General features: G+C 42.5%; 1 protein-coding gene across 3 annotated transcripts in view; it reads right to left on the bottom strand.

Moving 5' to 3' along the window:
* The window catches only part of NAV2 (neuron navigator 2), a 417,220-nt gene that overhangs the window by 231,519 nt on the left and 161,224 nt on the right, over positions 1-24,477 (bottom strand). The gene's annotated exons all lie outside the window — the stretch shown is intronic.

The following is a 24,477-nucleotide window of genomic DNA, read 5'->3' on the forward strand; positions in this document are numbered from 1 at the left end:
TTCTTTTTGAAATTTTAAAAAAAAAAAAAAAGAAAGAAAAAAAAAGAAAAGAAAAAAGCGCGCTTTCAAATAAAAACACCTGGAGATGACTCATTGTCCGTTGCTATTCGGGAAAACTCCCGCTGCCAGCATCAACAGGAATTTGAATAAGCACAGTGAGTAATCCAGCCCGATTATAGCAACACTTGGCACTTGGCTGTTCGGAGCCTTTCTTTCAGTGTCACAGGTTCCTCCTCACGCTGCTCTGCAGATGCCGTGAGCCGTTACAGCCCCCGATCCTGCATTCCTGTACTCATTACACATTTCAGAGCCGCACGCATCCCTCTTTCTGCCCACAGAGCACCAGCCTGGACCACGGAGGATTATCAGCCTGGAAGCTCAAGGCACCAAGAGATGCCTTCGGACTCGACAGGGGTCTTGGCACCAGCATATATAGTGCCACAATGCCTGGTTTTCAGGTAGCCCGTAATGACAGCCAAAGGCTTTGAGATACCACATAGGCTTCTTAAATTATATACAGGAAGGGGAGGGTGCCTCAGAATAATATTCACAAAGCCAACACAAGACATGGAAGAGAAAGTTGCATTTAAATCACATCCTACTCAAAGCCCAAGTATCACATTATTTGCTAAGTAGGGGCACTTCCTTCAACCTCCTTATTCTCACCCACTGTCTGAAGACCAAAGAAGCAAGAACCTTGGGTAGCGGGGACATGAGTGATCCTAGCAAGCAGAGAGAAGCAAGGAACCTCCCCTTGAAATATCTGAAATACACACTGGGTGAGCATCCAACCCATGGAGCTACGGGGCAGGCGAGGGGGAGCCCAGGCCCCCTGCCCTGCCCCATCTAGGCTGCGAGGAGTGCTCAGGGAAGGAATCACACTCCACAACCCATTTCAAGGGGAGCTGGGCCCTGCCCATCTGACACCCTGACTTGTGGGAAAGTTTTAAATGTGCAAACCCCAGGTTTTTACATCTGAGACTCTTCCAGACAGAAAAACGAAGCATTTCTGAACTGTAGGTGTCTCCAAGATTAGGACAGTGTTTTAGGAAATGCAAATGGGAATCAGATGAGACCCGCATGCTGGATCCTTCCATGGATGTCATCTTAAATGACTTCTCCAGGGTTACATAGTGAGTAAGTGGCAGAACTGGAAATCATAGCCAGAACTTGTGTTCTACTCTATACAGTAGAACACTACGTTTATTGTTCCTCAATATTCCAATGTAAAACGGTCTGTCCCCATCTGTTAACACAGTTTCAGAAGCCATTAGCTGTGCTACAAGGGGTTTGCTGTTGCTGTTGGTGTTTTGGGTTTGTTCAACTTTTTTTGAGCTATCTCACATCAACTATATTATTTAAAAGCAAAAGCAAAGCCCGGACACACTGTCACTACAGTCTGACATCTCTCTCCCTTAGCACTGCCCCCTGATTGCATAACTCAAGTTCCCACAGTACACATGGAGCTCACATGTTAAATAGAGTTTGGGTTGTTGCTGGGATTTTTCAGCACATCTGCTTTTGCATATACCAGCTCAGCAGGCTGCTTGGTATTACTCAAAGATGATAACTCTTTTGTTGTTTATAGGAGTATCTGCTTTCACCCTCGTCTCTTTATCCACTACTCAGACTGGAAGCTGTACATCATTGTTCACCCATCTCATTGAGGTGGGTTTCTTCTAAAGTTTACTGCTCTGTCATAACACCATGCACAATGTCAGCTTAAACACAACTGTATAGAAAATGTCAAAGCCCAACAACTCCATGAAGAATATCAGATTTACCATATGAAAGGACCTGTAGTTATGGGAGCAGAAATGTGTCAAATGCTCCAATACTATTTCCATTGTTCAGTGCTGAAAACTCAGCCTTGCTAGCTAAAAGAAGGTTGGGCTGAAGTATGAAAAACTTGAAAAAGATCCAAGTCTGAAAACAAGGATAATTTTAGGTCTCTAATAAAATATAGTAATGTTTAAAAGCTATTAGAAGATCTAATTGATAACTTTATGTTCTGTTCTTCACTTACACGTTTTATGAGGTTCAAGCCACCAATCCCAGATACACAGAACTTGCCAGATTTTGTGTTCTGTTTTCATGTTGGAAAACTGGCTAGGTTACAGGAGACCAAAACAGATACAATGTTAATTTGAGCAAAAGAAAAGGATTGCTTTCATTGTTCCTTTAACTATTATTGAATCTGATCCTTTGATGATGCTGGATTGAATATTCCACAGCTAGAGGAAACTATTCTATTTCTTGGTGTGCAGTCCTGCCTACTGAAGTGAAGATAATGTCTTCTGAATACCCTCCTCCTATGCTCCTGACAGGTATTTTGCCAATTTAGTAATATGGACCCCTTCTTTACCAAAGCTTACTGTGAATTCCTGATAATACATTTGAAGAGTGGCCTACAATCACTGCTTCTCTTATGGATTCAGTAAGAAACAGCTATTTAAGAAAAGAGTTTGCAGTGGCAGTGCAGCCATACCACGAGTCCATGCATTGTTAACACATCACATTATAGCCTATATCTGCAAAGATGGGCAACATCAATTTTGGTCTATCTTTGGAAGCAACTAGGGGTTTGTTTGTTTGTCTAAATATATATAATTGATTTTACTGTTTTTAAGGCTAGGATTTTTAAAAGAAACTACTTCTCTGGAACAGCTGATAGGATCTGGGAAGCTATCTTCCTTATCTTCTTTGAAAAGCCCAACCAGTTTTCCCTTTCCCTGTTTTAAATCACCTAAATTTCTGTATCTAAGCTATGAGTAAGGAATATTAAAAAGCAGGTAAATCTAAACAGAAAGCAAGAGCTTCATTCCTTCCTGCCACCAATGTCCTGTGAGCCACTAACTAGGGGAACACTCCCTTGCAGCTTTTAGTTTGATGAGTATCTTTGCCTCAATAATCACAATATCCCCCCTTATCTGCCTGTAGTCCAGCAAGCACCCACCCACTCCCTAAATGGGGAAATACAGAAAGAAAAATGCTATAAAGAAGCACTCTACTTCCCTGATAGGAAAAACAAAAAACAAACAAACAAACCAAAAAAACAAACAAACCCCCAAAACAAAAAACAAAAAAAACCCACACCACCAAACCAAAACCACACACAACACCCTGTAGTGACTTGGCTTACAGGACTGATTTTTAAGCTCAGAGGATGCCATTGCTCAGGACTCAAGCTGTGGTTACTTAGCACCACGCAGCATCATCTCAAATGCCAAGACTCTGGTGGTGAGAACTGGCTTAATATCCTCAAAATTTTAGTAAGCAGACTCATGTGAACTGGAGACCGAGACCTTAACACATCAGTGGAAACTATTTGAATACTCTGTAGTTTAAGAGCTTGTAGGCAAGTCAGCACATTGCCCAAAACAAAGCCCGTAAACAGAACAAAACCCAGGGTCGACTGCTCTTGAACAGATGATCTTTATGAATGAGATGAATGTTTCTGGAACAGTAAAACTATTGAAGCTGCCTTCATTGCTCATACACTATCAATTAACAACTGAACAGGGTCTCTGGACCCAAGAGGAAAGAAAAATGCTTGTAGGGATTGCATCTGAGTATTGCAAGTAAAATTAAAAGCTTTATGAAATGTAGCAAAGGATCAGAGAATCAGACTTTCCTTTCAACTTGTGGTTAATATCCATCCTCAAGGAAGCCAAATGTTACATTAGTGTAAGTGGAAAAGCTGTGCAGAATTACTATATCAATTAGAACAGCTCGTTACCTGGTCTGGTGATTCAGAACTGCTGACGGAACTAAACTCAAGGCTTGAAAACACCTGGATCAATGCTACCCTTGTCTTTCAGGCATCACATGTATGCGATTCTGTAGATGTATCTGAAATCTCCCAGAAAATCGTTTTAAGCCAAGGTGAATATTCCTAAAATGTCACCATGTACTGCCAATATCAGAAGGCTTAATCATTCTTAGAAAACCATTCTCCCCAAACTTTCCTACTGCCAGGCGGCCAGCTGTCCTATAGACTGTGGGGTTATTCAGTCTTGGCACAACTCCATCAACGTCAGTGAAGTTATGACAGGAATAAATATGGACCTATTTTTGGTACTGCAGGCATTTTGCACATTCACATCCATCTTTTGTCCCTGATCAGAGCATTGAATATGTAAAAGCCTGATCCTGTCTACAGACTTATGTTACCATTTCAGGAAAGAACCCATAAGGGTCTGAATGGGATCAAGCTCCTAATTTTCTTTTGTGTCCCCACAAGAGGAAGGGTAGAGATTAGAAAAGAGAGATGTGGGTAGAAGCATTATATAATTTGGCATCCTCTCACCACAGCAATTATAATCTGTACATGTGAGTTCTTTATATAGAGCAGAGAGAAAAGGAGGAAACCTTGGTTCTGTTCCCAGTTCTTTTCACAGAAATCTTGTCTGCATTACACTAATTCTGATCTAAAATTCCTTTTGTAATCCCCTGACACGTCTCTAACTCACACTGGGTTTAATTCCACCTCACAACAGTGTCATGCTTTAACAAAGACACGAGATGAGTTCCACCTGGACAAGAACACCCATTACACTGATTTTCAGAAGATACATGGAAAATTTCACTAGCCACACTAGGGATACAGGCAGACACTTTTTCATGGCAACACAAAATGGCACCATTTTAAATGACCGTCTTCTCAACAATGCTCGTATTTATCCTGTTTCCGTACCAGAACACTTCATGGTTTTGTAATGTAAGCATGAACAGCGGGAGCTGGCATCACAACTGCACTGAAATACTTTTCCTACCTCATTCCTGACTGTTGGGTTTTTTTTTTAATTTCGTGATGCATTTATCATTGGACTACATCGCCATTTTACATCAGTCTAACTCTGGTAGTGCTTCCCTCAAAAGCTATGTAACTTCTACTGTCATAGTAAATGCATTTTGATCAACATCCATGGCTCTGATTTCATTATGTTTCCATCACTTTTGGATCTGTAGCCGTATCAGTTTCTCAGAATCTAATAAAAACTAGGATCAGCTGGCTGGAGACAGGCATACTGACAGGGGTTCTGTGACTGGCTTTGAAAAGGTCCATCTCTGACTTTGCATGTAAAGGTCATTCCTCAGACTTAAACTCATCAAGAGCAGGAGTGAAAGGGATGAGGCATGCAAGAGTTTATTTCAATTAATGCTTTCTGCAGTGTTGTAAGATTCAGACGCATATTGTATGTCTATACTGTAGTCACAGCAGTGACCACTGCTGTGAATAACCTTTACAATCCTAAGAGTCAAGCTTTGTCATGCCAACCTATAGCTCACCTTGACTTACATATCTCTTAATGTCTGTGACCATAAGGGACATCATCTTTCCATGCCACTAACAGCACCTGGAATAAATATTTCAATAACATTTTAGAAAGATCCTTTCAAATCACGTCTTCCCAGCAGAGATGTGCATCTTAATGTATTCATGTGTCCTTTGCTTCTACAAGGTTAATAGTACTAGCTCCTGTATTATTTTATGCCTGATTTGATATTGCCTATGGCTTCATGTATTTGGAAAAGCAAAGAAAACATCTGTGACTAATGAGAATATCACAGAAGGAAGGTGATGACAATCCAAACACCACAAACTACTCTTGACTTGAAGAGCCATCAAATTAAGATGACATATAAAGAAGAGGACCTAAAAAAATGCTCTCTTCCATGTGCTTCTATTCTCCCTACCTTCTCAAGAAGTGGCAGGGAAAAAAAAAAACCACCCACTACTTACAAGCTAACAATCCCACATCATCAGGTAGTCACCTTTTGTAACCTCACTGTCCCTTACTGGCTCATTTCAAATACACCCGCTCCATCATCTGAAAGACTTGTCAGTGTCTAAAGGTAGAAACCATCTGAGAAGTGGATGGGAAGAAAAGGCTATATTTCAAAGTCATTTTTTTCAACTGGATCTGCTTAAGCATTCCAGCCCAGCCTCAGCTGCCATCAATCTCTCCCACATCAGCAGTTTTGAACAAACGCAAATTGGCCAGATTATCATTAAGCAACTTCAGCTATTTTGTAAAGAGCAAAGTATGACTATTCAAACTAAATGGTGAGAGTCAGATTTTCACCTGCTCTAAATCAATGTAGTTTCTCTGCAGCCAACATCAGAATCTGACTTCCAATTAGAAGTATTTATCAGTATCATCTTTAGATAACTATTCCAATTCTATCCTACACTCACATTATCTCCCTTCTCATCAATACACACTACCAATCAATTTGTGTTAAAAAAATCCTCTTGGATACTGAGCCCACACATCCAGTTCAGCTGATGATGCACAGTGCAGCTCTGGAGCCATGGACGTGGTGCTTGTGGTGCTCACCAACTGCCAACTAGGTATCAGAGAACAGCAAATACCGTCCCACACTTGCAGGCTTTGCCAAGTACACTTCACAACCAAAGTCTGCACACAGCCGCTCTTCCCCGGAAGCCAAAAAAAGAGAGAGTTCCCACAGGGCAACCATTCAGGAGCAGTTTGCTGCTGGAGGTCAGCTGCAATGCACCATATAATGTCACAATGATTAATTGCAATGTTAGAAACACCAGTTATTTCTGAACGTGTTACCAGGAAAAGAATATATGCATAAACCTAGATTGTTCACAATGACAGAAAAGGAAACACAGAGCTTAACACAATGCCCTGATATGAATGTTGCCTAGCTCCACAGTTTCTTTAAAGAAAGCTTAGTCCTGATTTGATGTTTACGGAAAATAAAAGCACATCCTTAGAAGCTAGAATTTGGGGTATTCTGATGGTCCTACTGAAATTCTTGAGTCAAAAATTTCAGCCTAACTTCTTTCAATTTACATAGGCATAACTCAAGTCAACATTCAGCGCAACAGCCATGACCATTCTTGTGAGTCATCATCCAAAAAAAGCAGTCTGCCACCTCCATCTCCAATATGACAATCTATCACAAGGCGATTTGATGAGGATTACCCCAGAAACTGTGGAAAACCAACAGAAAGTACTGATTCATTTTGTATTTTAAAAATCACGTGTACATTTGAGGCTGAGGTTTACTTGCACCTGTCAGACATCATGCTCAGTTTTAAACCAGAAAGCTTCAAAGATCACTTTGCAAGGGAATGTACAGGAAACAGTTATTCTTTAATTTCTGTATTAATGTAACACAGAACACTCAAAGCTGAAGTGCTGCAGGGCCACCACGCAGCCTCATACATGGCAGTATCAAGCTCCCCTTCTCAAATTTCCATATATTTCCTCTGTTCTCTCATTCTCCCATTAGCAAACTGGTAACTAACCCTCCTACTGTTTTACTACTGATTTTTTTCAAGCTTTTGTAATATCTACCACCCAAATTTACATTAAAAATATCTGAATGTTGTCCTAGTATTTTGTTTCATACCAAAAAAAAAGGAGGTTCCCAGTGTAATGATTAATGACATGTTTGTTGCCTTAAACAGCTTTGATATTTCAACATTTAATCAATTTTACTTTTTTGAGGTGACAGGATGTTATTCCATCCAAAAGTTTCCTGCCAACCTGAATTTCACCCATAGTGCTGTATTGAACTCACGCTGTTTAAAGCTACAGTATAAAGACCTGACAGAATTGCATTTACCTTACACACCCCATCACAGGATTTTTAATAATGCTACTCTCAGCATTTGGAGTATTTTGGGAAGGTGTCAGTGTCAAAACACTGCACAGCCCTAATATGCTGTATTACCCCCAAGGAAGATCTGGCTGATGTTTATCATTGGAAAACAAAGAGCAAACAGGAGGCATAGAACTGAGAGATAATTTTCTGTATTTTGTATTTCCTCTTGTCATTTTAGTAGTAAGATCATTGTACTATACAACCTTTTTTTAGATAAATGGTATTCAATTGATGGAATGATTTTCTGTGTTCTGAGACAAAATCACCTCCTGTATCAGAATTAACATAAGCTTTTTTATTCCAGGAGTAAAACAACCTGTATTCAAGCTAGTCCAAGAATTTAAAAAAAAAAAAAAAAATCAAATCATTCTGCTGTAAAAGCAGCAGTCAATCATTCCTGTCACAACATTGGTATATTATTGGCTGTTGGCAAATGGGTCAGCTTGTCACAGGCAAAGTACTTATCAGAAGCTCTGTTTCTCTCTATCCTGGTTGGCACATGAAATGACGATGTTACAGATGCTGAAAGAGATGCTGCTGAATTTCAAAATGCATCCATCTGTTTAACTTCCTAAAATGACTTTAAAGAGTCGGATACAACAAACACATCTGCTGCTTCAGCACATTAAAAAAGATCATCTGGAAAATAACTGGCAAATTATAAACCTTTTCAGATAGCGATTCACAATGACATTTCAATACACGTGTAACATCTGTTCCACCTTCAATTACACCTCAAGGCTTGCACCTCTGTATCCCTGAAGAGGAAATCCTGACCTTAGTCATAACCAGGTCTGTATCTCCTTATCTCACTGTTCAGCATTGTTTAGGAAAACACCATGGGGCATCCATCTATTCAACCTTGTCACCCCTGAAAAAAGCATGTACTACACCTACTCTCAAACACGATCCAGTACAGAGCCATACAAGTCCACTTGATATCACAGAATCATCAGGAATGGAAAAGACCATGAAGATCATCCAGCCCAACCATTAACCTCACACTGACCATTCTCAACTCCCCCAGATCTCTCAGCGCTGGATCAGCCCGACTCTTCAACCCCTCCAGGGATCCCGGGGACTCCCCCCCTGCCCTGGGCAGCCCATTCCAATGCCCAACAGCCCCTTCTGCAAAGAAATCCTTCCTCAGAGCCAGCCTGACCCTGCCCTGGGCAGCTTGAGGCCATTCTCTCTTGTCCTGTCTCTTGTTCCTTGGTTCAAGAGACTCATCCCCCCTCTCTGCCCCCTCCTGGCAGGGAGTTGCAGAGGGCCAGGAGGTCTCCCCTCAGCCTCCTCTTCTCCAGACTGAACCCCCCCAGTTCCTTCAGCCGCTCCCCAGCAGACCTGTGCTCCAGACCCTGCCCCAGCTCCGTTGCCCTTCTCTGGCCACGCTCAAGTCATTCAATGGCCTTTTTGGGGTGAGGGGCCCAAAACTGAACCCAGGAATCGAGGTACGGCCTCAGGACTCCAGACAAACACTCCCACTGGCAATATGGCAGCAAGGAGCTGTTAATGAATCAGTCAAGTACAGGAGACAACTGAATTTCTATGAAGCGAAATAATATTCATTTTAATTGAGAAGAAAGTACTCTGTTCCACTCTCACTATACAAATCGGGGCAAGTTCAGCTAAGGTCAGCAGGACGGTCGGGCCTGGAGCACTTACCCTGGGAGGAGAGGCTGAGGAATGGGACTGGTCCAGCCTGGAGAAGCGATGGCTGCGGGGGCACGTAGCAGCAGCCCCTGCTACCTAGGGGGAGGTTACTGAGAAGACAGAACCAGGCTTTACACAACAGTATCCGACTGGAGTGCAGGGGATAACAGGAGTAAATGGCAGCAAGAAGTTCAAACAGGGTACGAGGAGAACCTTTTGCTGCAAGGGCAGAGAGGCAGTGGCACAGCCTGCCCAGAGAGGTTGTGCACTCTCTGACCGCAGACATTTTCAAGACCCAGCTGGATAAAGCCTTGAGTAATGTGGTCTGATCTCATATCTGACTGCCTTGAGTAGAAGGCTAGACTGGAGACCTCCTGAGAGCCCTTCCAATCTGAATTACCCCAATGATTCCTGACTAAAATAACAAGTAAAATAAAAGATTAAATTGTAATTAAAAAAAAAATCCATTAGGATCCACTGGAAGAACCTAAAGCAGAAACCAACTATAACCTGGTTCAGCAGAAGATACCAGTAGATCAAATTTTAGGAAGAAAACTCTAGCACATTTTAAGTATGATCTTTCAGTTCTTCTCCCACATCTCTCACAAACATAAATGTGTTATCACTGAATTAAGTGAACAGATGCTTACATTTGCAATTTATATTAACCTAGCCTGCATTAGCAGTGATTTCAACACAAAATGCAAACCACAATGCATTTTTTCACCCTAGGGTGTAATGTATGTGTAAACTGTAGCTCCAGGACATCTCAGTAAGTTACTTTGCTACCCACTGCGTTCTCAGGAATATTCTTAAGGTATCCTGATATCATCTGCAGAGCCTGGGTAGAGAGCTGGCATGACATAAGGCAGGAAACACAGGAGCATCTTCCACCGACCAGCAGCCGCCAGAAAGGCTGGCAGGGATGCAGCGGGATACTAGAGATTGCACCGGAGGAGTCTGCCATATCTGCTTGAGAGGTGAGGAGAGCACACAAGGACACACAAGAAAGGCAGCCACTGGGGAATATGTTAACAACAAGCTGGGAAGCTCTGGCTAAATGCACATGAAGTGTAGGCTGAGACAGACTTCCAGTAACATAAATTAGTACTTGATACTCAATATTAAAGCAAAACCTTTGAAGAGCATCACTTTGCAGCAGCACTGACACTGTTCTATATATATATATAAATGAGAAACAAAATTTTCTTTGCTGTAAATAGCTTGTGCAATTAGCGGAAGTTAGCTGTTCCTGTCTCTTTCCAATTACAGACTCAGGATAAAACGGCATATTAAGTTACCTCATGCAATTCTGGACCACCCAATGTTAGAAGAGCAATTTGAGGATGAGCTGTTACTGTTAATTATCCAAATTAAAAACTGAAATAGCAACGTACAACTTTTAAAAGGGAGATGATTTTCTACTGCAGGCGTAACTTTCCACTGCTGTCCCCTGCCAACAGTTACCACTTTTGTCTGAAGATTCAAGGACTGAAACTTTGAACATAGAAATACCATCATACAGAAAAACTTTCAAAGCATTCTGGGTAACCATTTTGGGTCTTTCAAAATAAACTCATTTATTTACCCTTGGCTAATTACCTTTTAGTCCTTCTGCACAGACATAAATTATTTTGTCTTTACTTCTTTATTTTCAGACAGCTGCATCCATTTCCAAAATCATCATCATGCTCCCACCATGATGTTAGGAAAAAAATTTCTTCTGGACAGTATCACTGCTGGTACAACAATGAAAAACTACAACCATGCATGCATCTGCATGCGTGCACACGCACACGTATTGCGAGCTGAATAAAAATGTGGCGATGCCCATTTTGGCCTGAGAAAATCAGAACAGCACTTCTACATAAACAGGAAAAGGTTTGACACTATTTGCAACGCAGCATCACGAAGCCAATGCCAATCTCTCTTAGGCTGTGCTGAACGAGCATTTCCAATTCAAAAGAGTAATTAGCATACCATATAAAAATTAGAGCACTAGCAAATACCAAAGCTTTAACTTTGCATTAGCAAAGATCAATGAGAATTCATCACTGTAAGCCCACCACGAGCACTTGCTGCTCAAACACACTGGGAGTGCTGGGATAGGCAGCACTGTGCCCGCTCCACTTGTGTTGCTCATAGGAAGCTTCAAACCCCATCAGGGAATAATTAAATATCAGGTATAATTTTTATAAACATCTTCATCACTTCATTAAAGCAGACTAAGATTTCCCACTCTAATACCTCGTTCTCAGCTGCTGATCATTTTGTCAAACTTTAAGACTCTGGTGTGAAACGTACAATGCCAGAGGTCACCTCAGGCTGAAAATTTTGGACTGTTTTAGCCAAAATGCCAGACCAAGGTATAAGAATAAATCATTACTCAACCACGTACAAAAGCATCAGTGACCTTCGCTTTTACAAGCTCTAGCACTCCAGAGCTTTGAACACGGAACTCTCAATTAGGCAACATAGTGACGTTTGTGCCAGAAATAAGTTTAACACGGTTTCTCTGAGAACACACACAACAGAGCCAATTTAAAAATCACTTCATTTTACATGCGCTCCATAAAAAATGTTTAAATGTGGCAGCCAAGATCTGCTGAGCCCTTCCTCCTGAACGCTCCCCCTTCACTGCTCTCACAAGTGAGGGTGCTGCTCAGGTACCAGGCCCCAGCTGAACTGAGCACTCCCCAGCCTAGAGGAACCAGAAGAAACACCCTTCAGGTATTTTGAGTAGTTCTATATAAAAAACCCATCTCCTTCCAATAGTGCCAGTGACATTCCTGTTGGTTCACAGGTGCTATGAATGACAACACTACCCGTGTAACTCAAAAGCTGAGTTGGACCACAGCAAGAGTGAGCAAAAGGAGGAATCTAATGAGAAGGGAACGTAACAAGGCTCAAGGAACCTGTAAGTGAGGCTGAGAGCATGAGCTGTGGCAGAACATGGAGATGGAAACTGGTTCCAAAGAGGAAGGTCTGAAGAGCAGAGCCAACAATGTGAACAGGACTCCGATGAACACTCAGGTATAAAAAAAAGAGATAGTATTAGAACATGGAAACTCTGGACCTATAAAATACTATACCATGTATGCCCAAAATCAGGTTCATATTTTATGTATCAAATTAGTAAAATACTCGTTTTCACTTTCTCAGTGTTTTTGTCCCTTATTTACATAATAGAGATTATACCACCCCCATAATCCACCAAATCTCATCCAGAGATGAGGTGAAGGTACATTACTGAATACAGTATTTAGGTATTATACTGATCAGCACTATTCACTGTGAAGAATCCAAGAGGAAAAATTCATGGGGGCATAAGGAAAGAGAGAAAATAAGAATTTTGAGTTTAGAGAAGAATTTAGTTAAGTATAGTAAATAAAACAGTCTCACATACTGTTCTTTTTTTAATAAAATGTACTATTAAATAACTGCTTGCTATCTCACTGCTGTATAAGGCCAACATAGGAAAAAAACAGTGTAAGATCATGCCCTTAAAGACTGTATCATTGTGACAAAAAGACTTTACATCATGAAATGCAAAAAGCAGACACTTAGGACATGTTGCTTCTGGCATTTCCTAAACTTTGGATTCTTAACCTCAGTATTTCAGCAATCCTAATAATCTTTTTAACACTTTTTGTTTGTTTGTTCAGGGAATGTGACATTGTTTCCCAATGTGTATTAGATAGTATATCAAAGAACTTCAGGCACTTGCAGGGATGATTCAGGAACTCTTCGTTACTTGGGAATTCAGCAGAACTGCACACAGCCCACACATCCCACCCGTGCCCCCCACCAACACCCCCGTAGCCTGCTCTGACCCTTTCACCACAGACAGGACACGCACCCCTCACTGATAATCATCCCACCACAGGCACTGAGCAACCCGAAGGTCATCAGCTGACAGCAATGCCGGGCTAAGGTCCCACACGCACGCCTCTCTCTAAGGTCACCATCTCACAGCGATGCTGGGATAAGTCCCACACACCTCTCTTTCCCCAGGGAAGAAGCAGGCACAGGACCAGCTCTCACAGCCATACATCTGAAGAGAGCGAGGACGTATTATCAGCTCAGCTTGGATCACCACCCAGCAGTGCAAAGCCGGCAGCTGTAAAAGGCGCGCTCCAGCGACCATCACACCCTTCACCACAACTTCCCTCTGTCAGCCGACAGCCAGGCCTTTTCCGCACGTACGGACAGTGTCACCTGCAAATGGGTCCCCAACCCTCTGACCCACTCTCAGCAGCAGCCAGGCTCGCTCCACATGACGGCCTGGCATCTAGTCAGCCAGGCTTGGCAAGCACGTCTGGCACCAGCTTTCGGAATAGCGAGCAGGCAGGGGGAACAAATAGCAGATGGCTTTCCCTATCTCCACAACAATTTAATCACAGTGGTCTTGACGACACTGACGTGCTCCGTGCCATTGCCAGCGCCTCGCCAGCCGCGCTGCAAGGTGAGCAAGCTGCTCTTTTCCAAGGGCACTCCTTGCAGCCGGCCAGGCTGCAGTGCTCAAGAAGTGTTTTAAGGGTCTGCAGCCAGGATGCAAACTACACTTACTCAACTCTGAAGTTCAAAATGCGATCAGAGCAATATAGATCTGACCAGTTCAGGAAAAAGGAGAATTGTGACACTGGAAGTCAAGAGCATGAGCGCCCAGTGCTGCCGCCAAGCTCCCCTGCAAACGTAGGCAAGCTGGCCTGACATCTTGGCAAACGCCTCGGATAGGCTTTCCCAAAATAGAAACAAGTAAAATTAGTTGCTGCTTTGGAAATTTATTTCTTCGTTTTCTTTTTATGAACTGTAAAACCCGATAAAAATGTCTTCACACTGTCCAGGGAAATGTGGCAGCTATGTTAGCAGGAAGCCTTCAGATATTGAGAAGTTACCAGATAGAGATTTCATTTAAACAGGGAAGTAATCTCCACTGCATAGTTAACGCTGATCTACATTTGTGTAACATACCTAAAGCCAGGCTCCTCTGCATTAAAGCAGATCTGGAGATGCCTTTACTGATATGTGGGCAAATCCAAAAGGAAGGCAAAGGCAGCAACTATTCTCCTAGTAAACAGAGACTATTAATGTGTCATCTTTTACCAGCCTTCCTAATTTCCTAACTGGAATTAGGAAACAAACAAAAAAGTTTAAATTGGTCATGTTTTGGGCTCCTTGTAAAGACAAAACTAAAAAACCCAGAGCACCATAGTTGATTTTATATCTCCGGAAGGGTACAGCTAACATCAGTTCTCCAGGCTAGTCTACAAACAAGGGGTTTTTAACATATTTAGAGGACTCATACACATGGATGCAGCAGCAGTTAAACAAAATAGCTGTAATTATTTCCAAATCACAACAGGGGAGCAGTTGGAAGTGGCCATAGAGAATCAAGCTTGACAAATGGAAAAGGCAAAACCACTGGAAAAAAATTTGGGATGTTTAAGCAAGCTAATGAAGAGTAGAAATAAAGTATAATATATATAAAAATATATAAAGCAGTCTAAAATAACAGCTTTCTCTTTTGATGTGAATTTCTGTTTTGATTTCATGTTTATGACACTACCGAGTTCAAAACAAATCAGATGAAAAGTAAAGAGGGTTAGGCAGATAACCTTGTTGAAGGAAGGAAGAAATAAAGGCACTGTTTATCTTTCCTTTTTATGCTCAGTATTTTGAGTCCCTGCCCCATAAACAGAAGGGTGGGGGAAAGCTAATGCTGTTTGCAACTTTGAAAACTTAGTTCTGTTCCCTTGATCCAAAAAAACCCACAAAATGTTCATCCTTTCCATATGACACTTAACCACCTAGCGTCAGAGGACAAAGGGCAGCAGTTCCCAACATGTGTGCGTGTGTACACAGGCGCACACACACACACACACAAACCTTTGTGTAGCAGAGCTGTGCTGGGAGCAGATAATTACGGCAAATAAAAGGCATCTCTGAATATAACAATGAGGAAGCAAATTCAATTGCTAAGGACATTGCCTGAAAACAGCCCTCGGAAACAAAGAACCAGCCACATCAGAGCAATCTTTCATACTTGTATAAAATAAGTAATTGAGTCATGGACAGGGTAAAGCCTGGGAGCACAAAGGAAGATCACAAGTCGAAGCTGGAAACTGTCCCAATGGTCCCATATTTCAGGTCCCTCTTTGCTTGCTATTCTTCCCACTCAGGGTTTAAGCATGGCACCAAAGCTCGTTATTAGTCTGTAATCAAGGACATTAGAGCTCTTGAATTCAACCTGAAGACGTACTCAGCAAAACCTGGCAAGGCAGCAATAATGATCCCCTTTGTGTAATCAGAGTATTGCTTCATAAGACTCTGATAGAAAATGGTCCCTTTGTGCCAAGGGGCCTGCAAGAGGGCTCACTTGAGAGAAAATGTTATCTTACACACTATAAATAAATGAAAATAAGATTAGAGGCAACTGTTGTGACAGCAATTAGCTTACCCTGTCAATACACCCCCTCACACTCTGCCCAGATTTTTAGCTCAAAAGCAAGAGTAACATTGCCAAACCTCCTACTTCTGTGCATTTCCCATCCACTTCTGTTGCCCAAGGACTGCCCTCGTCCTCACCTGACTTCACTTTGGCTGTCAGATACACAATCAAGCATCCCTCCAGTATTTGTGAACCGATTCAGAAGAGGATAACTTGTTTACTCTCCTAGTTCAACTCTATGACATTGCAGCAAGTGTATCAGTAGCAATGTTAACACAAAGCTAGATGTTGGAAGGATTTTCCGCTGAAAATTAAATGTAGTTACTTGTCAATGATAATACCTGCCCTATTACGTATTATTAATAATCCTAAGCATTCTGTAAGATAATTATCTGCATTCATTACTTCCAGTAAGAAGCCACTGAGTTGGAGAGAAATAACCATTTGTTCCATTACTCTAGGATTAGATATTTGATACAGTTATTTCCCAGATAACCTAGCGGTTATTTTTATATATACTGTGCGTAGTTGCCTCAGCCATGAATGAAGATCCAAAACTGGTGCCAACTATAAAGTAGCTGGTACAATATGCCAGAGATGCATAAGGACGGACTGCAAAATGTGACTACTCACCATAAAGCTATTGATGGGAAAAGTACAGTCTACTTACTTCTTAAAAAAAAAAAAAAGAAAGCATCGGCATGCTATTTTGCCTCAGAATTAGGCTGGCCACTCTCAAAAGCTAGGGATAATGTATTTTAAAATATAGGTAACAGGAGACAAAATCCTTGGGAAGTAACTCCCAGATTTGAATGAGGATGTACAGAAAACTTAAATCAAGAATCTGTGTTTCCATTAGTTCTTTTAGCTCAGTCTATGGAAGCACTGCAGAAGGACGGCTCAGTATCTGCAAAGTGTTCTTCTCAGAGATGTCCTTCATGAAATATAGCAAGTACTGAGTGATGGAGTGACAGAAGTCTTATACTCTTCATACCTGTTATGAAATGGTTGAGCTCTGCTGAGATTTCTAAATTATGGTGACTAGAGATATCTAGCTGTGGCCACCCTTGAGCAGCACCAGGTAGTGCAAGGTCATGGTGAAAGGGAAAAAAAATTGTATCAGCAATAGCGTGGCCACCAGGGACAGGGCAGTGATCTTGTCCCTGCATGCGGCACTGGTGAGGTCGCACCTTGATGACTGTGTTCAGTTTTGGGCGCCTCACCCCAAAAAGGCCATTGAATGACTCGAGCGTGGCCAGAGAAGGGCAACGGAGCTGGGGCAGGGTCTGGAGCACAGGTCTGCTGGGGAGCGGCTGGGGGAACTGGGGGGTTCAGTCTGGAGAAGAGGAGGCTGAGGGGAGACCTCCTGGCCCTCTGCAACTCCCTGCCAGGAGGGGGCAGAGAGGGGGGATGAGTCTCTGGAGCCAAGGAGCCAGCGCCAGGACAAGAGGGAATGGCCTCAAGTTGCTCCAGGGCAGGGTCAGACTAGCTCTGAGGAAGGATTTCTGTGCAGAAGGGGCTGTTGAGTGTTGGAATGGGCTGCCCAGGGAGGTGGTAGAGTCCCCATCCCTGGAGAGGTTGAAGAGTAGAGTCCACATAGCGCTGAGAAATCTGGTGTAGTTGAGAACGGTCAGTGTGAGGTTAATGGTTGGACTGGAGGATCTTCATGGTCTTTTCCAACCTAGGTGATTCTGTGATTCTGATTCTGTGAAGGAGGTGGCAACGCCATGACCAGATTGCATGCCCACGTCCTAGCCACCTGTGCAGAGCAGGGGTGGAAGGCTGCACCCTTCCAGGGGACAGCCCTGGCACCCTGCAGTACACTCCCACGCACACTCCCACTCCCAGATGGCCTCCAAATGTCCTTTCCAACATAAATTATTTTAGGATACTAGTAATTAAACCACAAAGCCCAAATCTTTGCCTCCCAGTCAGGAGCACAACTCACTGTCGTCATGTTAAAAGGAGAGGAAAAAAAACCCAGACAGACAAATGTCCATCCCAAAACAAAAATAATCATAATAAAATATTCCTGTTCCTACAGTGAGTCACCTAAGCATTCAAAATAGCACCCATGAGTTTGTCCTGCTGACAGCTCTGTGTTTCCACCTGCTGCTTTTCCTCACCCTGAGTTTGGCAGGCAACAAAAGCAGGAATGAAAATCATCTGTGAGCAGACAAGCAGCTGAAATTATTGGGAACGAGAGAAGTAACACTGCAATGAAAGGCACGGGCAATGTCACAGGCAAACTAAGAGCTAACATTTCCAGCTCAATGGACACCAAGCTCTCACATTGGGATTTGTATTTTGTTGTTTGCTTACAATTTGGAAGACAGCACTGGGACTCCAGTAAATCAGAGGAGGTGAAAAGGCAGCTACAGAGCTTCAACCCAGTTTAGTGATGAGTTCAGTTAAACTGAGAACCTATTGTTCATGAAATTTTCTTTATAATATATTAATTTTAGAGTACATCACCATATCTACCCTGCAGATCTATGCATGGAGGAGCTAATTGTTTTCCCTTCAAACATACTGAAGTGAGGGAGGAAACAGTGACTTGCAGCAGAGGATTCTCTCAATTTTTGTCCTTCTTGGAAAGAGAAGATTGGGCAAAAAGATTAATCAGATAAATTGAATTGTGTTAGAGACAGGGGGCAGAATTTAATAAGCCCTGAGGTAACCACTTGCATTTAAATGTCTGTAGCAACTTAGTAAACTTCCAACAACACAGACATTAAACAGTCATTTCTGAAGCCTAGCACAGAAAGACAAGGGTTATTTTTGCTTGGCTGCTTGCTTTTAATAATGGGTCCTTAACCCTTATATTCTATAATTTATCATCTTCTTATCAAGATCTTTTACAAGGAAGTTTAATAACAATCTACTTGTCCATCCCATCTCATGATGCTGACTCACAGGCAGGAGTGACACACTGGAAAGACTGACAAAGTCACCAGGACCTGGAGTGTGCCCCATCCCTAATGCTTGTATGACTCCAGCTTCCCATAAAACAGGCTTTGAGTTCACAGCAAGCTACATAGAGGCAAAGCAAAAATCAGTGCTGCTCAAAACTGGAATGGCCTGCTCTGACTGCAACAGTCCAGCCTCTGCTGCTCCCCCTCAGCGACCCTCCCGCACATCAGTCCTGCAGTCACGACCCTCTGCTGCTCCCAGCATAAGTCACCCCATGAGTCACAGCCCTCTGTTAGCTGGTACATCCCCAAATCCACCAAAACGTGACCTGCTGTTTTATGAGGCTGTAAGGTCACCGTGATGAGTTACAGGAATAGCTGAATCACCCGTTTTCCGGCACACTCACTGCTGTCATTGTCCCAGGTCTGAAACTGTCCTTGCCTCGGTGTCTCACCGCATCAGCCTGTGCAGAGCAGACATTGAAGCTTTTGGCACCCATTAAAGCTACATTACTGAGGGAAGGCATTCAGAGAAAGGGCTGTGAGCAGAGCCTTATGGGCAGGGGACAGCACCTGTGAAAGAAGTCTACCCAACTCCAAAAAAAAGTCAACAGAAATACACAGATACTACTCCAAGTCTGTTAAAAGCAAATCCTCACTAGTGGCCCTGATAAATTTAATAGTTAAAGCCCTAGGCCAGGCTTTCGGGAAGGAGGCAAGTCCCAGTTACAATGCTATCTCAGGAGTGAGGAGCAAAAATAAATCTGATCCTGACTGATAAACCCCTGATTCATATCTGAGGCTGACACCTAGCTATAACACCAGGTAAGTGCAGGATCAACACGAGAGGTATCAAAGATGAAATATTGTACAGGACCAATTCTTCTCTCCCTCAAAGGCAAAAGGTATTTTAAAAAAGGCTCAAGAATCAAAGGACAAAAATTTCAAGATATAAACTATTATTAAAAAAATTATGCTTTCAAACCACATGTTATGCTGAGGAATAATATCACAGCACTGAAATGACTAGAAATGGCACAACTGATATAATATACATAGATCTACTTTTCATACATTTGGCTCAACCCCACAGTTCTGTACCAGACCATGCAGGTTTGTCATTCCCTACCTCTAGCCTCTTTGTTCTTACTCCTTAATCCCCAGACAAATCTCTGATCCTCACACCATGCTGTCATTAATGAATGGCATAAGGCTGGGCTAGCATTTTTTTTTTTTCTGGCCCACAATAATGACACCTTTACAGACTCCATCACCATTTGTCTATTTATATCTCAGTGCATTTTACCCAGGCTTGCCCAAAGGAAACAGGTTTCCCAGTTTCACTTCCTGGCAGACAGGAATAGTGAAGTGATTCAAACATCAGGCTGCGAATACTGCAAGGAAATGTTTCAATACGAGTAATTTTTGTACCCAAGCTGAAAGAAACAGCATAAAAAAAAAAAAAATATTGCTAGAGTTTTGCAAAAAGTGTGGCTTCTCTCTACCACCCTCACTGCAAACCATGTATTTTGGGCCTAGTCAGCTATTTACATTGCTCTCAGCTGGTATCTTCGACACTGTAACTCAATCTCTGTTGAGAAGCGAGCTGATCCTGTGTCCTGTGTTAAATCAGTCGCTACGTCATTGGTTGCTCTCACCAACGTGGCACGACAGAACCACCGTCATCACTTTTTGCAAGACTTCTCCTTCCTCCCTGACAGACACATGAGCAAAGCTTCCCCCTCATCACAGTCCCCACAGTTCATTCCTTCCAGGGGAAGAGCAATGTTTCTACAACTTAGGAAAGGATGATATCAAAACAAAAATAAATAAATAAAACTAACTAAATAAAAAGAAAATAAAAACATAACTATGGCATTATAAATATCCATTTTAGGGCATAAGATGGAGTTGGGAACATCTTACCTTCATGTAAGCAAGATACACATTCTAGACTCTGGCCAAAAGTAGGGAGGGCCTTTGCTAAGATGTCAGGATGAGGCATTAAAGTGTGCGTACTTGAAGATGAGAAGGCTGCAAGGAGGGGAACTTCTTGTGCTGTGTAACTACCTTAAGGGGGATCACAAGGATCTGGGTGATGGATAAAATTGAAGTAAGCAGCAACACAAAAACATGTGGACAATCCTGGGCTTTAAAATAAAAATAATTCATATTAAACAAAACTGTGATGATTGGATAATTATCCAAAGTGTGCTGCTATTTAGCCATGTGGAATTCTTTGTCCAAGAGATCTCTGCAGCATACAAATAATGCAAGAGCCAAGAAAATAAAAATAGATTGCTTGGATACCAGTGATATCTATGGATATGTACAGGATTAGATGCTTAAATGTGATAATTTTGCTTATGCACAAGGGCTCATGTTCAGCATCAGTAAGGAATATTCTTTCCTTGGGTTACTACAGGGAGTTGTGGAGATGGTGACTTCACAGAGATGCTAAGAAAAAAAAACGGATATAGTCTTGATAAACACATGATGTGGAATATTTTTTCTAGTACCCAATCATACAGAATAATTTCTAACACAGATACAGGAACATCAAGGACACTTAATGCACCATTCTTAAATGACAGAACGGGAGAGCAAGACATTCAAGTGTCTCTGGCCCTGGTCCCTGACCCCTGCAGCTACCACCGTGCTTTGGGGTCTGTTCAAAAATGCCATGATTCTGTTCCCAACATACTCTAAAAGTTAGAGTGCACAAGTTAAGTGCTTGAAATTCAGGATTTCCCCTTGATTGGAAAAGGGAGCAGAGGAGAGCTCTAACAGACATCTCCCAGGGGTTGGGATTCCATGACCTAGAAGCTCTTACATTTCTTATTGGCAAGTCTGTACACCACTGAAAGAATACATTTTAAAGGAAACAGCTAGATTTTAGATGGTAAGATTTCACACAAGATGTCTTATATAAAAAGAGCCAAAACTGAATCCTGTCTAAAAACCCCTCCAAACCCCACAGAAAGTGAGGTCAGTATGAATTGGTGCCAGATTGAGCCAGGCCCCACGTTCACTCTCCCCAATACAACCACCATGGCTGAAGTACACGTAAACCATGGTCAGAGCTCAGCAGAAAACATCCATCCCCATTTCTACCATCTCACCTGCCAACTGCCAGCAGAGACGGAGCTGAGCCGATGCAGAGGCCTGCTGAAAGTTGTGCCCGCTCGTCACAAAACGATAAATGATCCGGCCTCAAACCATCACGCTATATAAACATGAAACAAACAGGGCAGAGAAGAGAAAGGTATAATCCACCAGAAAGTGACTGCAGCACAATTTTGTACGTAATCTGTACGGGTGTCCCTGGTGAGGTGCTGGCAGCCGGGGCTGCGAGGGCCTGTCAAAGGAGAGGCCAGGGCTGCCCCACGCCAAGTACGGCCGGTACTCCCCTGGATGTTCAATGGCAATTTGAAAACTAACCCTCTTTCAGAGAATTGATAACTTCTTCAGAAACCGTAGAGTTACCTGCATCCCAGCACATCCCACGCAGCAAACCGGACACAACTGAGAATACTGCTCTGGGACCGCTCGTTCCTTCAAGACACAATCTTAATTTTCCCCTTGGATTTTTCAGACCCAAATAACATGGACATCTTGGGATACAGAACATCTCTACCTTGTTACCACTGCACAGGATCAGTTTTAAACATTTATTCAGTGGAAATGTTGGGCTACTAATTGAGTAACAGCAGATGTGAAGTCCACAGTGACAGGAGAAGTCATCCACGGAGTCGCGGAAAGCGTGTTACCTCTAGGAAAAGCCACATCCCTCAGATGTGGTAAACCCTACCTATTAGCCTGGACTCTGCCTGCTCTTCCCCTCCTCAGAGACGGCTTCTGGCACAGAGATGACTTCTTGCCACTGTCCCTGCCCTGACTCGGGGTGCAGGGACCCAGCGCCATGTGAAGCCACCCCACGGGTGACAACGGAGAGGGCAGGCCTCGGCCTCCACGTCTGGCCCTCCCCTCCTGCTGAGTGCTACCCTCATCTTCGAGCTTCATCAAAACACCCCCGATATCTCTGTTTCACTGCACCTTGCACATGTTCCTAACGCATTTTTACTGAACACCGAATGTCTAGCCAGCGTTGTCAACTAAAAGCAGAAGAAATCTTTAAGCCCAGCATTTTCCTGCTCAAAACCCCAAATAGGCTGACAGGGTTTCATGCTGTGTAAAGAACAACTCACTGGATATCTTTCTTTAGTGAAACCCTTGCCGGTGGCCAAAAGCTGGTGTTTTGTTTTTGTTGGATTGGGAGTTTCACATTGGCTCCTTACACACGTTGAGAAGAAATTTTGGATCTGCTGCTGCGGTTTCATCCTTTGTGCCTCTAGTTTTCTGTACTAAACAGGAAGCCCTTGTCAATACAATACTATTTAAGCACTGGCCTAGCTAGCCTGTGCTACGTCTAGATAATTCAGCCTAATGAGGGATTATTTCCTGTGTTTGTGGCTGACAATACCCGAAGACATTCTGGGATTGTGTGGTGATAAAAACTGAGCTATATTAAGCTAATAGCATCGAGTTATTAATTTTAAATAGAGCAGAAGAGAGAACGGATACTGCCCTGCACCCTCCGAATGTCGCTAAGGGCTGTGGCTGAGCCAGGGGAAAAAAAAAAAAAAAGTTAAAAAAACAGGTTTTCTGAGTTTAGGACTGATATCTTTGTTACATCCAGTGAGCTCTGTAACCTTACCTATATGTTAAAATGCAGAGGGGTGTCTGAAGAAAAGGACTACCACGTCAGTGTGATGACGGGCTAATGGGAGTTCTGCTTTACTCCTCAGTGAATGCGGCTGGACTAAAACTAATCCTATTCATAACACACACAGCAAAGGTCAGTCCAAACAAAAGATAAGGATCAAATCTCAGGCAAAACTGACAGTAGCACCGGGAGTTGCTGGTCTCTGGCAGAAGCAGGTATGTCAAAGAAGTGACATATGGTCCTGTGAAGTCACCCAGTGGGTATGAGGTAAGGTACAGTGTTTCTTTGCTTCCCCAAAGCAAGCTGAGCCCAGACCTGAGCCAGTAGATTATTAATATCACAATTTAATTACTTTTCCAATTTCAGAATATGGGCCACAGGCTTACTTCTTCATTTATCCAGAGTCTGTGTGGACATTATAGATGACTGACTTGCTCACCAGCAGCTAAAGGAAGGCTTAAACCAATGTGCTGTAGACTGTAGCATGTTTATAGCCTTTGGGATATAACAGTGAACTACCCCTCTGTGGAGAAGAAATACTGATCCACTGTGTTTGAAAAAGAAACATGTTCCTGTATAAACAAGTTGGTATGTTCCAGATGAAGGAAGTGAAGAGTGGCAATGCAGCATATCCAATAATTCTTAGCCAGCTATCAGTCTAGCTAGGAAAACAACAGATCAAAAGCAAACATTTTTTTTTTCCTTGTGCGTTCATGCACAGAAAATATTTTTTTATCATCATTCTTTCCATTTTAGAATATCATCATTTAGATATGCAGATTATTAAAGCCAAACCAAATACTTCATTTATTCTCAAACCACATATCCTCTTCACTCATCTTTACTGGGCAGAGTTAGAAGCCTGTCTAACATTTTTAGCTGCACTGCTATTCACTTCTATGAAGAAACAAATGGAGAGCTGCACGAGACATGAATTTAAAAAAAAAATAAATTTAAGCTTTGCAATACAATCTAAACCATGTTATTCTGGGCCACCTGTCTGCACCAATTACAGTGTTTTTCAGACTTGTATGAGTGTGATAAGATCTTCAGGTATACTTAGAAGGGAATCCGAGAGAGTCTGATGG

The sequence above is a fragment of the Athene cunicularia genome (genome assembly GCF_003259725.1).
Source record: "Athene cunicularia isolate RWA chromosome 5 unlocalized genomic scaffold, athCun1 chr5_part3, whole genome shotgun sequence".
Taxonomy (NCBI): domain Eukaryota; kingdom Metazoa; phylum Chordata; class Aves; order Strigiformes; family Strigidae; genus Athene; species Athene cunicularia.